Source organism: Neomonachus schauinslandi, chromosome 8 (genome assembly GCF_002201575.2).
Source record: "Neomonachus schauinslandi chromosome 8, ASM220157v2, whole genome shotgun sequence".
Lineage (NCBI taxonomy): Eukaryota > Metazoa > Chordata > Mammalia > Carnivora > Phocidae > Neomonachus > Neomonachus schauinslandi.
In genome coordinates this window covers 116,168,390-116,183,261 of record NC_058410.1, presented here as the reverse complement: position 1 = coordinate 116,183,261, position 14,872 = coordinate 116,168,390, and the positions used below count along the sequence as shown (strand labels likewise).

General features: G+C 45.6%; 1 pseudogene; it reads right to left on the bottom strand.

Annotated features, from left to right (window-relative positions):
• Positions 1-286: 286 nt before the first annotated feature.
• Positions 287-5,435, bottom strand: LOC110575639 (annotated as a pseudogene).
• Positions 5,436-14,872: the final 9,437 nt, after the last annotated feature.

Here is a 14,872-nt window from a genome sequence, read left to right as displayed (position 1 = left end):
ACTTGAACTCACAACCCTAAGATCAAGGGTCCCGTGCTCCACCTGCTGAGCCAACCAGGAACTACCAACTGAGCTGGCCAGGCACCAAAGGTTCTTTCTTGTATTAAATGAGTGAGAACTCAAAGCAGGGAGGCGGGGGGGGGGGAAGAAAAGGTACTTGTCAGTTTGAAAGTCACAGTTTATCTTTCTACAATTAAATTAAGAGGGAAAAAAATGAAGAACCCACTGGTAGCAGGAAGAAGCAAGAGTCTTCTAGGGCCTGGCATGTGATGAGATAGATACTCAGTTACTGTGTGTTTCCATTGTTTTTCTATGGCAGAATACACGGCAGAGCCTTGGGAATGCGCATGCCTGAAGCCCGGTTACTCGTCTGTTCCATACCGGTAACTGTTGTTGCCACAGTAGCTGGCTGTGCCCCAGACAAATGGGGTGCTGGTCTGTTCCCACAGATCTTTATCCCAGTCTTCATCGCAAGGATGCACTGCCATGTGCTTTCCGCCAGAGCCTCCTGTCCAAGGTTCCTGATTTGGTTCACAACATCCTGCTCAGTACAGCTTTTATCATCGCAGCTTGAGATATGATGACTGACTTCGGCCCGAGATCCCTGGTGGCGAGCACTGAAGGGACAAGCAACTAATTTGCGACATCAGGATGATTCTTTCTGTACTCGATAAGATGATAAGGAAACCTGCAGGCCCTGATCTGGTGGTTTATATCGCAGGGGCATTGTAATAGCTTTTCAGGCTCCAGGGACTCGGTGTAAGCGTCTTCCAGGTTGGAAATGGAGGAGCTGAATCCAAGTGCTCGGTGCAGACCCGCCCCCCACCCCACAGTCGCCTTCTCGCCCCAGCTATGCTCACTTCCGGGGGGTTATTCTTTCCTTTGTTATTGAACAACTGCAGGAATTGAAATTGTAGGGTATTGTTAATCCTCATGAGAAACGTTCTCAGTTTTTTGAGGAAGCAGCATTGCAAGGATCTGAATTTTAAATGTTCTTTAAAGCTCAAGAATAGGGACGCCTGGGTGATTCAGTCGTTAAGCGTCTGCTTTCCGCTCAGGTCATGATCCCAGTATTCTGGGATTGAGTCCCGCGTCGGGCTCCCTGCTCCGCGGGAAGCCTGCTTCTCCCTCTCCCGCTCCCACTCTCCTTGCTTGTGTTCCCTCTCTCGCTGTGTATCTCTCTGTCAAATAAATAAATAAAATCTTTAAAAAATAAAATAAAATAAAACTCAAGAATATTAAGTAGGACCCCATCACCACCTTGTGGCAAAGAGTGGAATCTACACTTGGAACAAGCAGTGGGGCAATTTGTCCATTTGGGAATACTCCAACATTTTTAACAAAAAAAGTTAGAGAAAAAGTTAGGCATACAAAAGCCAAAATAAATATGGCCAAATGTAGAGGCTTTGGCAGCGCCAGGGCTTCTGTGGTTTGGCTATGCCTTTAGCAGCAGCTGGGAAAATATGCTAGTCATTGCTCTGTCACTAAACAAACCCTAATTATATTAACTGAATATAAAGAAAACATACTGACAGAAGAAACCCTTCAACAACAACTTTGGAAAGAAGGCCTACATAACTAGAGAGTGCTAGGACCTGGAAAGTGAATGTGAGCATCAGGAAACATCTAGAGCAGTGCTGTCCAATAGAACTTTCTGCTATGCTGGAAATGTTCTGTGTCTGAGCTGTCCGATAAAGTAGCCATTAGCCACATATACTTCTGAGCACTGAAGATGCTAATGGCTCGTGCAACTAAGGAGTTGAAATCTTCATTTAATTTTAAATTATTTAAATTTAAATTGTCATAGCCACCTGTAACTAGTAGCTACCATACTGGGCAGGCAGAGAAGAGTTTACAATCTTTCTCTAAAAATATGTAGTCCCTCTCTTAGTAGCTTTCAGTGGAGGCAGAACCATCTGCAGGTGAAACTGCTAGAGAACTGAAAAGTGAAAAAGAATTAGAAAAGCAAGGAAAGATGGAAATAAAGTGTCTTGTCTGGTCACAGCTCATTAGATTTGAGGATATCTGAATCTCAAAAACATAACAGGCCCACTAGCAAGTTAATAAAATTACAAAAGAAGTTAAGGAAGCACCCAACAGTCCAATTCTACCACATACAGACCCTTCAACCATAGAAATAATCTTGGCAAACCTCCAACTCACGCAATTGAAAAGTTCTGGGAACCAAGCCAAAGGAAATCACAAAGACAAAGAGCTCATAAACTTTACGAACACATTTTTCCTGGTACATACAGAAAGGGGGGCACTTCAGCACACCTCCTTTATTCGCCATGTGAGTTTAAAGAGTTTTGCCCTAAAGATCAAGCCAGATCCTCTCGTAGAACAGCACAAATAGCCCCAAGGTCTGTCCTTCCGGACCTGTTGCAAGGGAGCTCCATTTGGAGACACCCTAGACTCTATTAAAACACTTTGGACCAAGAAAAATATCCCAGAATTCTAGGAACCTTGGGGTACAGGATCACCAGCAACTTTTAATCAGGAAAACCTAATCTAATAAGAGGGCTATTTTGAATATTGGGGCATGTGGAGGAGAAAGTATCTAAGGTGATAGCAGTTGAGATAACATTAAAGGAGTTTACAGAAAACCAAAAACGTTTCAGTGGTGATTTCACCTGTCCCTGGGTATGTTATTTGAATTTACTAATGCAATTCTGGAAATTGGAAAAGCTACCACTTTGAACTTCTGGAATTCCACTTCCCCACAAAATAATAATAATAATGTTAATAATATGAAAGTGTCTAGTCTCTAGGAGAATATGTAAAATAATGATTATGATAAAATAGTTGGAGAACTTGGAGATACCCATCCCACCAATAGAACTCGTTGACAGTCAAAAGGTAGTTGGACAAACAAATAATACATTATATGTTAATTTTTTAAAAATCCAAAAAAACACAATAATTAAAAAAAAAAGGTAGGTGGATCTTAGAAGTTACAGCAAGATTAGAAAGATAAGCTAATCCTTAAGTAGTACTTATTAAGTGCCAGGGACTGTTCTAAGTACATATATTTAACTCATCTAGTTGTAAAAAATATGTATATAAAATGTGGTTAGCACTGTACCTGATATCATTTCCTCAGTAAAAGATCTTGCTAAATCGATCCTTGATTAGCATACATGCATCCACCTGGCTGGTGTATTCTTTTTAATACCAATAAATTATGTTCACCGCCACAGTTTGCTTTCACTCAGCTGCCCCAACAAGCCACATGGACTATATCACCACAGTAAATTCTTCCACCCTGAGGCATAATCCAATAAAACAGAATAAACAGATGACCTAATGGGTGATGGGTATTAAGGAGGGCACTCGTTGTGTTGAGCACTGGGTGTTATATGTAAGTGATGAATCACTGAATTCTACTCCAGAAACCAATATTGCACTGTATATTAACTAAAATTTAAATTAAAAAAAAGAAATAAAATAAACAGATGACCTAAGTCCAATTCAAGTATTAAAATTGTTCATTACACTAATGATACATTAACCAGGGGTCACTTGAAAACAATTGTGCCTGTGAGGAACTTTTTTTGGGGGGAGGGGATATCCTCTATCTTGATCATTGTGGTGATTACACAATGCATGTTTGTCAAAACTCCTAGAACAATTCAGCTAAGAAGGATAAATTTTACTGTGTGTAAATTATATCTCAGTAATACTGATTTTTAAAAAAGTACTGCACCCCAAAACTCCGTCTTCCCTTATTGATTTTATGATTAAAATTTCAGTAAACTTTTGGGAAGAAAAATTCTTCCCAAGATCAGGCAAAAGCCTTTGCCCTTCAAACTCCCTACCCAAGAAAGGGGAACAAGAATCAACTGGTATGTTTGAATTCTGAAAACTGCATATCCCACATCCACATTAAACTTGGATCTCTTCACCAGTTAGTAAAAATGGATCCAAATTTAGAGGGTCCTTAAACAGCAAGATGCCTTTGAGCTGTGGTAATACATTAGCCACTAGTTACATATGGCTATTTAGATTAATAAAAATTAAATAAAATTAAAAATAAATTTCCTTAGGGGCGTTAACCACATTTCAAGTGCTCAATAGCCATCTGGGGCTAGTGGCCACCATATTGGATTGCACAGATGTAGAATATTTCCATCATTCCAGAAAGTTCTATTGGATAATACTGTTTTAGAGGCCAAACAGGTACACAGATCACTGGAGTTTAATGATTTAAGTAAGACATACATAACTACATGGCATATGTCTCTGAGAACTCAACTGGCTGGCATTGCTAACAAATTAAAATCATCTTGAAAGGATGCATATTGTAGCTATTCTACTGATGCTCCGATAAGGCCAATGACCTTCTCAGATACTCAGAGACAGGCACATCAATAGACTCCTCCATGGCGGAGTCATGGAGGAAAGCGTGCTGCTCTAGGTGCCTCCAAAACAGCCTCCAAAAACTTCAAGAAATCCCTAGCGGGAGGTTTGTCAGTGAAACAAAATAAGCAGTCTATTTGTTTTTAATCTTCTGCTTAATGCTTTGCCTCGTACTGTGGGCCTTTCAGCCAGCAATGATGGGTAGATTACATTGGAACTACTCCCCCCATTAAGGCAAAAAACATGTTTCTAAACAGATGATTTTTATGGGAATTACGAGACTGTTTTCTTGGTAAAAGCCACTGCACAATCCCCCACTTCTGGATCTTACTCAAGAAATTGTTTAGAGACATGGCATGGCAGAAAACATTAATTGTTCCCCAATATCCATAATCCCTGATTCCTTAATAGGATTTTCCATTTCACAAGGGCACATGGACTTCCAGAATAAGTACTGGTTTCCCATCTTCCTCTCCAGCGATGTACAGCCACACATAAATTCTGTCCAATGAGCTGTATGCAGAACTGCTGTGTGCAACTTCCAGAAGGTGCCCTTATAAAAAGGGAGATGGGTCCTTCTTCCCCCTTGCCCCTTTCTGCTGATTGGAATGGAGACATGAAAGCTGGAACTCAAGCAGGTCATATTGGAGCTGAGCGGGAAGAGCCATGTTGAGGTTGGTGGAACAAGATAGAAGGAAACTGAACCCTGACACTGTTAAACACCGTACCAGCCCTGGGGTTCTACATGAGAAAGAAAAACGTCTGTCTTGGTTAAGCCACTGTCGCTCTCAGGATTTTCTGTTTCTCCCAGCTCAACCTAATCCTATGTAATATGATGGCATCTCTGCTTCTCATCTCTGCTTCTCAGCCAAAACGTAGCAAGAGTAGGCTCATCAAAATATAAAATGGAGATCCCAGTGTGTGCACCACCCTCAAGCATCAGACACAGTAAAATGACGGACTGGTTTCCTCCAGTCCTGGCACAGGGCTTTCACTAACAGCTCAGCTCACAAGCTGTTTATCTTCTTGTTAATCATACCTTTCATGGTGCCTTGTCCAACATCACACACCTCCATGGTGCTTGTTAGTAAGGAGCAAGTGAGGTTCTGTGAGCCCCAGAAACAGTATGGGGAAGGATCCCAGGCACTGGGCACGTGGTGAGTGTGGGGCCATCTTTAATGATTTCAGAAAGGACCTGGCAGAGACTTCTTTGTAGTAATAAACCAGTATCACAACTCAGTGGCAGTTACACTTTTCAATCTCCCGTGTTGCATCGACATGGGCCAGATATGAGCCTTGGTATCTCCAAAATACTTGCAATACCATAAAGTTGCTCTTTAAAGACACAACAAGGGGCGCCTGGGTGGCTCAGTCATTAGGCATCTGCCTTCGGCTCAGGTCATGATCCCAGGGTCCTGGGATCGAGCCCCGCATCAGGCTCCCTGCTCAGCAAGAAGCCTGCTTCTCCCTCTCCCACTCCCCCTGCTTGTGTTCCCTCTCTTGCTGTGTCTTTCTCTGTCAAATAAATAAATAAAATCTTTAAAAAATAAAAAAAAGGGGCGCCTGGGTGGCTCAGTCGTTAAGCGTCTGCCTTCGGCTCAGGTCGTGATCCCGGGGTCCTGGGATCGAGCCCCGCATCGGGCTCCCTGCTCGGCAGGAAGCCTGCTTCTCCCTCTCCCACTCCCTCTGCTTGTGCTCCCTCTCTCGCTATGTCTCTCTCTGTCAAATAAATAAAATATTAAAAAAATAAATAAATAAATAAAAATAAAAAATAAAAAATAAATAAATAAAGACACAAAGATGCGATATTGGGCATGTTTGCAGCTAAATGGTGTCAGATATTTCTATCGCATCTTTTCTTAGTTGACGAATGTCACATTTGACAGTGACAGAAACAGAACAGCAGCTATAACAAAAATAATAATAATAATAATGTGCTTATAGTTTAGCCAAAGAAAATGTCAGAATTCACCCCGTGGTGCCATACTTTGCTGACTTAATGGCTATAATTCAGTCTAAAATTAACACCATTGTTCAGCTGCACAAGGTCTGCCCAGGGAAGGAAGTTGGATATTGACTTCCCACATACTGGTCCTGTTAGTGTGCGGCAGACACCGTGGTTTGGCTGACCCCCCACCGCACTCATCCTGACCCTTCTTTCCCCTTCCCAGACTTCCTTGCAATTAAGGACGTCTGTGTGACCCGAAAGCAGAAGTTTGCTAAAGAGACCAATGCGGCTGTGTCACTATGACTTACTTCTTCCATCTTGACTGTTGATGTGATAGCGAGTTGTAGCAGCCACTTTGGGGACACGAGGGGACAAGTACACTGAAGGAAGGGTGACGTTGTGAGATGGTGGAGTACAAAGATACAGTCTGGGCTCTGATAGCATCGACAAGGGTCAAACCAACACCACCAGCTGTCTTCCTCAGATTTCTTGTTATATGAGAAAAATTAATTCTGATTTGTTTTTAGCCACTGGTATTTGGGTGTTCTGCGCCGGCTCTTGCAAGCAGTTCTCCTAGATGCAGCAGGTCCCAGGAGGCCCTTTCAGACCTAGGGCATTTGGTTGCCTTTCTTACTCTGTCCCTTTGCTTATTTCCTACGGGTCTCCGAGCAGAGGTTTGCAACCCGGGCTGCACTTTGGAATCACCCCAGGGAACTTCTATAAAAGTACCTTTGCCTAGGCCCCATGCCAGATGAACTGAATCCACATCTCTAAGGGTGAGGACAGGGCATGAATAATTTTTAAGAGTTCTTTTAAATTAGTGATTTACAATGTTTCCTCCCTCAACTCAGGACTCTCTTGACTCTTAAAAATTATTGAGAGCCCAAAAGGCTTTCCTTGTATGTTTTATGTTATGGATATTTATAGTATTCAAAATGAAAACTGAGAAAAGTAATACTTATTAATTCTTTTAAAAAGAGAAAAAATAAGCTGCTTTCATATGTTTAAATTTTTCCATAATAAAAAAAGTAAGCAAAAATAACTTAGGGAAATAAGGTTTGGTTTTGTTTTGTTTTAAGTAGGCTCCATGCCCAGCGTGGAGCCCAATGCAGGGCTTGAACTCATGACCCTGAGATCAAGACCTGCGCTAAGATGAAGAGTCAGATGCTTAACTGATTGAGCCACCCAGGTGCCCCAGGAAATACGCTTTTAAAGATTTCAAAGAGTTTTATCTGCTCCATTTGGATCATGATTTGAACAAACACACACATACACACAATCTAGGACATCTGAACACTGAGTGGATATTTGATGATAAGAATGATTATTAATTTTTAGATGTGACAATAGAATTGTGCTCATATTTGTAAGAGTCCTTATCTCAGTGCTACCTACTGAAAAGTTCACAGACAGAATCATAAGATATCTGGGATGGATTCAAAATAATCCAGATGAATAAAGAAGATGTGGTATATATATATATATATATATATATATATATATATATATACACACACACACACAATGGAATATTATGCAGCCATCAAAAAACTCTGAAATCTTGCCATTTGCAATGACGTGGTTGGAACTAGAGGATATTATGCTGAGCGAAATAAGTCAATCAGAGAAAGAAAGTATCATATGATCTCACTGATATGAGGAATTTGAGAAACAAGACAGAGGAGCATAGGGACAGGGAGGTAAAAATGAAACAAGATGAAACCAGAGAGGGAGACAAACCATAAGAGACTCTTAATCTCAGGAAACAAACTGAGGGTTGCTGGAGTGGGGGTGGGGTGGGAAGGATGGGGTGGCTGGGTGATGGACATTGGGGAGGGTATGTGCTATGGTGAGCACTGTGAATTGTGCAAGACTGATGAATCACAGACCTGTACCTCTGAAACAAATAATACATTATGTGTTAAAAAAAAAAAAAAGAAGATAGTAGGAAGGAAAAATGAAGGGGGGGGAATTGGAGGGGGAGACGAACCATGAGAGACGATGGACTCTGAGAAACAAACTGAGGGTTCTAGAGGAGAGGGGGTGGGGGATGGGTTAGCCTGGTGATGGGTATTAAGGAGGGCACATACTGCATGGAGCACTGGGTGTTATACGCCAACAATGAATCATGGAACACTACATCAAAAACTAATGATGTAATGTATGGTGACTAACATAACATAATAAAATAAAATTTTTTAAAAAAATCCAGATGAGGAGGAAAGAGCCGGTGAGGTAGAAATGAAACAAGATTGGCTATGAGTTGAAAATTTTTATCAACTCATGGCTGATGGATAGCAGAAGATTCATTTTACCATTCTCTCTATGTTCGTGTATTTGAAATTCTCCATTAAAGAAAGTTCTAAAAATAGGTGATAGGCATCCCATAGAAACCAGATAAAGCAAATGAGAAAAAGCAGGGTTTTTTAACATTAGACAAAATATCCTGATCAAGATAAAATTCAGTAAATAGGAAGAGGGATCTTTTTTTATTAACAAAGCATAAAATCTTCAATGAAGACACAGTGAGAGTCCACTTATCCATTTGGCACAATAGACACAGGGTGTAGGGTCCACAGTCCTTTTGGGGGTTCATGAAAATGTTTACATTTCTTTTTAAAATAGAAAATGAACTCTTAGATTGAAGAAAATATCTTAATATATAAATATATAATATGAATTTATTTATCTGTATAACAACACAGTCGTAAAATACAGTTCTGAATTTTTTTTGAGGAAAAGGTCCAGAAAGGCAAATGTGCGTAGGGCCTGTAGAAGTCATAATGCAGCCCTGGGTATCATGGTCATGGATGTTTATGTGCTGAAGAGGAAAGCAGCAAAATACAAACAACAGAGATGCTGGACTCTGGGATTAGACAGCTCATGACATCGTGGCTACAACCGCTGAAAGTGACTTTGGTTGGCCCTTGGGGAGAGGGTGAGTCAGGGAGTGCCAATATGGTCATGACGGGCTGGTTGGATCATGCTGATCAAACTTACAGAACGGGGTCTGCATAGAGGCAAAGATAGCAAGCACCTCTTGGGGTGTCTTCTCCATTATCCCACCTTATGCGGGAAGAGTGCCCCCAACACCTCCCTTACACCCCCCTAGGGCTTCATATAAATTTTCTGTCGTCACACTGGGCCACCAGACGTAGAAAGTTGGTTCTCAGGGGGACAGCTCACCAGGACTGGAGCTCCAGGAACCTGAACCACAGAGCCCAGACACACAGAGGTTGAAAGTGGACTGATGGAGCAGTGTTTGTGGCCACACTCAGGGACAAAGTCTATGAACCCGTGAGGTCTCATAACTGTCCTTGCTCTTCCCTATGAAGTCAACCCTTCCTTCAAATCCTGAGTACCCTGACATTTTTATCATAAGTTTCCTTTGGGGCTTAAGCTGTTCTGAATCAGATTTTATGTTTGTAACAAAAAGAAACTTTAGGGGCGCCTGGCTGGCTCAGTCTGTAGAGCATGTGACTCTTGACCTCAGGGTCGCAAGTTCAAGCCCCACATGGGGTGTGGAACCTATTTAAAATAAATTTAAAAAAAGAATAGATGGGCGCCTGGGTGGCTCAGTCAGTTAAGCGTCTGCCTTCGGCTCAGGTCATGATCCCAGGGTCCTGGGATCAAGTCCCCACATCGCGCTCTCTCCTCAGTGAGAAGTCTGCTTCTCCCTCTGCCCCTCTCCCCCTAGCCCTACTCATGCTCTCTCTTGCAAAAATAAATAAATAAAACCTCTTTTTAAAAAATTGAATAAAGAAAGAATAGAAAAGAAAAGAAACTTTAGACGTACAGAGTCTTGACAGCACTAAGATCAGAAGTTGAAAGGGGAGCAGTGTGCCCCAGACCCAGTGTGTCAGCAGTGATCAAGGCAAGGAGATTTAACCAGGGCAGTGTGGCCAGTTCCCCTCCCTTCTCTTTCCAGTGCAAAGGTTGTCACTAACGGGGGGATTATTCCTTGATAGAGCAAGTGCTCTCCCATTTTGCATAGGAGAAAACTGATGCTCATAGTAAAGAAGTAGCCCCACCAGAAGCAAAACACCACTGGCAAGTTACATGCAGGAGAAGCCTTGGTTAGCAATGCAGAGAGATCTGCCAGCTAGCATCGGTCAGTACCCTCCTCCGCCCTGAGTCTGCTCAACCCTACCCGGCCTAGACCAGCTGCCACAGCAGACTTTTTTGTCTGATGTCCTCTGCCACCAGGGCTCCAATCAAATGGGGTGCTATTTCCTGTCTTCTCCCTAACCTGAATATCTCTGAAACACGTTTCCTAGTTTTTAATTTTTATTTGTTTATTTCTATAGATTTTCAATTCTGAAAGGTAGGGAAAATATTAAGGTGTTAAAAATGCAGGTGGTGGAAAGTTGCAGAGTTAGAAGAAATCTCTACCAGCACTAATAGCATAGGTGTACCTGAGTTAGTGGGAAGAACTGGCCCACTGTGTGACCCACCAATACAGCCCAGACCGAGGGGAGACATGAACATAACACAGGAATGCGTCACCACCACCCAGCCCTGTAGAGGTGAAGTGGCAAGACCTGGAACGTGACCTTTACACCAGCTGCCATAGCATCCAGTGTCGCTTTTATCTGTTATGCTTTAGAAAACCACGTACCTATTCAAAAGGCCTTCCACCTGGAAGTAAGATGTAACTAATAGAGGGGCGCCTGGGTGGCTTAGTCAGTTGGGCGTCTGCCTTCGGCTCAGGTCGTGATCCCAGGGTCCTGGGATCGAGCCCTGCGTAGGGCTCCTGGCTCATCAGGGAATCTGCTTCTCCGTCTCCCTCTGCCCCTTCCCTCCTGCTCGTGCTGGCTCACATGCTCTCTCTCTCTCTCTCTTTCGTGCTCTCTTGCACTCTCTCTCTCTCAAATAAAAAAATAAAGTCTTTTAAAAAGATGTTACTACTAGAAAGAGAAGGCAGAGCAAATTAACCAGTGGATTGTCATGCCCCTGTTACCTGAGGGAAGGCAGTGTGGTGGGCTGGCTCTCACTGCGGCTTATTCTACCATCTTGGCTGCTTGAGGGCAACCCTAAAGGAGGTGCCCTTATAGATGTCCCCGGTCCTCGTTCAGGGACCAGTGGGACAGGTCTTCCCAACTGAGAAGGCAGTCAGCCGGTAGTGCCGGTTCCCATGAAACTACCCTGAAGGTGAGAAAAATAAAAAAGTAAAAGGAAGCCAATGGCAAGCACCCAGGGGTGATTTCTGCTCACCTGCACAGGTTTGAGCTGGGAAACGTTACCATAGCCTGTTAGGATATGGCCCTAACACTCTCTGCTGACCACACCAAACTTGAAGGAATAGGGGCTACATACCCACAAAACTGGGTCACCACCGCCTACTGCACAGGCACTTTTTTCTGAGGCAACTACAGCCTCACCTTGACCCACTCCCTTCCCTGTCGGTCTCTACCCCGACCTACCCTGATCCATGCAGAAACTACAAATCCCAGCATGCAACACAGCCAAGGATCTTGAGGCCTTCTGGGATATGTAGTGCTCCCAGGTACAGAAATCCAAGCGGTCTGAATTTTACAAGCTGTTTTTTGACCATAAGTTACGATGCCAAAAATCTCAGCGCGAGGCTAAGAAGCAGCTCCAAGAGTGTGAAGGGCTAGAGCACCCATCCCCACAGCCTTCGCGCTAAATCTCACTACCTCTCTGAGGTAGTTTGGCTGTGGGCCTGTGTCCAGGCCCTTCACAGCCTCATCCAACCTGGGTGGGGCCTTGCTAATGCACACATCTGTCATATCACTTATCTTTCCAAACATCATCAGTGACTCCCTCCTCCTTACTGGGTTCAAGTTAAACTTGTTTGAGAGGCAGTCAGGAGTTTCAGAACCCAGCCCTTCCCGCAAGTTTGTGTTCTGACCCAATCAAACCCAAAGTAGCTCCCCAAAGTCTCTGCCTCTCTCCTCTTTACAGACTCCCCGCCCCATCCAGAAGCCTCCACCGCCCACAGCCCTTGGAGCTGCTACCAGCACCCACATGCTTAGATATCAGGGCCCCTGCGCTACCCACCCAGCGCCATCCCAAAACTCCCACCTCTGCCCTTCAGATCCTCCCATCTTTCCTTAGAGCCAGGCTTTCGCTTGTCCCACGGGAGGCAAAAGTCCCGCTGCAAGGAGAGGGCTGTGGTTCTGACATTCTCGGCTGCAAGTTGGCACAGAATCGCTCGTAAAACTGTTGTCTGGGGTTGGTTGGCCTTCTAGCTAAATAGGCTTTTGTGGATTGGCCTGGGACCCAACTGCCATGTATAAATGTTATCTGAGTGAATGTATGGCATTGCTTCATGATGAAAAGCCCTCTAAGCTCAGAGCATCTGACCAAAAGTGACCTTTGGGGACACTCCCCTTTGTGCTCTGAGGGCAACCTCTGTGGGTTTGGCTCCAATTGCAGAGAGAGCCCGGAAAAGCCCCAGCTCTGGCCCAGCCTGGCTGGGAGTGGGTGTGGGCAAGGATCTATTTAGATCTGATCTTCCCTTGAGCTGAGGCCCAGGAGGAAAGGGAGGGGGTTGCGCGAAGCCTTTGGGACTTGGAGACTGAGACCGAGGGTGTCAGTGATCCCAAAAACCCATCCACCGCCTGACCCCGGAAAGACGAGATCAGGGGGCTTCCCCTCCATTCAGCCTCCTCTTGGGTTGGGAAAGTGGGAGTTCCGTGGGTGACAAAGGAAGGGGCAGCGTGTTAGGGACGTTTTACTCCACCAGCCCTTTGGCGGGCCGAGGTCTTGGCTCCGGCACCAGGGGGCAGCAGAGGCGGAGATGCGTGGAGAAGGGTTTTTTGTTTGTTTTGGGGGGGTTGTTTTTGTTGTTGTTTTCACCTGCAAACGGTTTTCCTGCCCACCGTCGATGCCAAGCTGGGCTTCTAGACCCCATAAGAGAGCTTCCTTGGATCGACAATGAGCTTGCTCCACCACTCTAGGGTTTCAGAGAAAGGAGTTCTCTCCTCGGGACGGGACGATCAAGGCTGTGCTGCGGTCGGGGATCCAGCAGGAGGGGCGGGGTGCGGCCTCCTGGGACTCGGGGTCCCTCCCGGGCCCAGCTGGGGGCGCGGGTTGAGGCCGCCGGCAAGCACACAGGGGCCCAAGCGAGCTCCAGCGAGGATTGGGAAGAGGCCCCGGAGTAAATTTTATTCTACTGGCGGGAGGGGAGGGAGCCAGGAAACGCTGTGTAAGGATGGGAAACCCCAGGAGAGGCGGGGAAGCCAGCTAGGGATGCCTGGCTGAGCGGCTGCCCTGAACAGAAGGGCCCTACCCAGACTCAGAGGGCACAGAGCTACCGAACAAGCCCTGAGAGGGGCCGCTGGGGAAGGAGTAAGTGGGGGCGGATCAGCACGCGACGGGCCAAGGACTGTGCACTTGACACAGAGAGAAGCCTGGAAGGGCATAGCCGGTAATATGCGCAGGTGTGGGTGGCCTTCGACCACACCCGCTGCCAGGACCACGGCACACCTGAAGGGGAAGGATGAGGTGACCAGAGGCACAGGGGCAAGAAACATTGTCTTGGATATGGGTCTCAGTCTCCTCATTTGCCAAGAGTTTGGACTAGACCATGTAAGGCCCCCTTCCAGCCCCGAGGTCCCTAAAGATGGGGCCCGGGGTGCAGGAAGGCCATGTTTGACCTGGACACAAGGAAGACAGGCACACCCTCACCCAGAAACAATCCAGCATCCGTGTCAGACAGAGCCCTGGCTCTCCACCTGATGTCACTGGGAGATCAGTTGGTGAGTCTGGACTTGTCAGCCAGGTTTTATGAACATTTTCTGGGCCCTGATACCACAAAAGGACAGGCCCCCTGGGGAAAGGGATTAAGCCTTCCATTTCTGGTAAAGCCTCAGCCGGCAAAGAGGGGTACAGGTTGAAATAACAACACAAGCACCACACATGTGTGCCCCGGGAGGAGGTGATCACATTATTTAACCATCAATCAGAACGGACACTGGTCATAGGGCTAGACAAGGTCCTGGGAGTCCCTTCCATCCAGATGCCACCCATTAACTCTTCCATAGCAGGATCAGGGAAGGTGTGGGGGTGCTCAGGGGTGGGACCAGGGTGGCCAGGATGGCAGTGGGATACTCAGGGGCTCAGAGCCACGGGATTGATGAGCTCATAAGGATGAATTTCCATATTTCAATAGTACTGAATACAGGCCCTGCTCTCACCCCTCACCCTTCCAGTTCCCCCTGGGGGGTGTGACCTGCTCCCCAAGTCGCAGGCAGGTCCTGCAAGCCCCAGACCAAGTGAGAGACAGCCAGTGTGTGGGTCAGGGAGCCAAACACCCGGGAGGTGGAGCGGAGAAAGCCCCACCCTGGGCAGAGAGAGTCAGACCCTGAGGCAAAGGAGACCATATATTCCAACATTCACAGTGGGAGCTGCAGGCGGGCTGTGAGGGAGGTGGGGTTTGGCCTGAAAATGTCCCCCCACAGTCACTGAGGAAAGCCCTGAGGCAAGGAGGAGGGTGCGGGGCTCACCCCTGGGGAGCCCTGTCTCCGAAGTCTGCTGATTTTTGTTGGCATTTTTCTATCTTTTTTTGTTCTTTTGTTCTCCACTCTTTAAATAATTAAT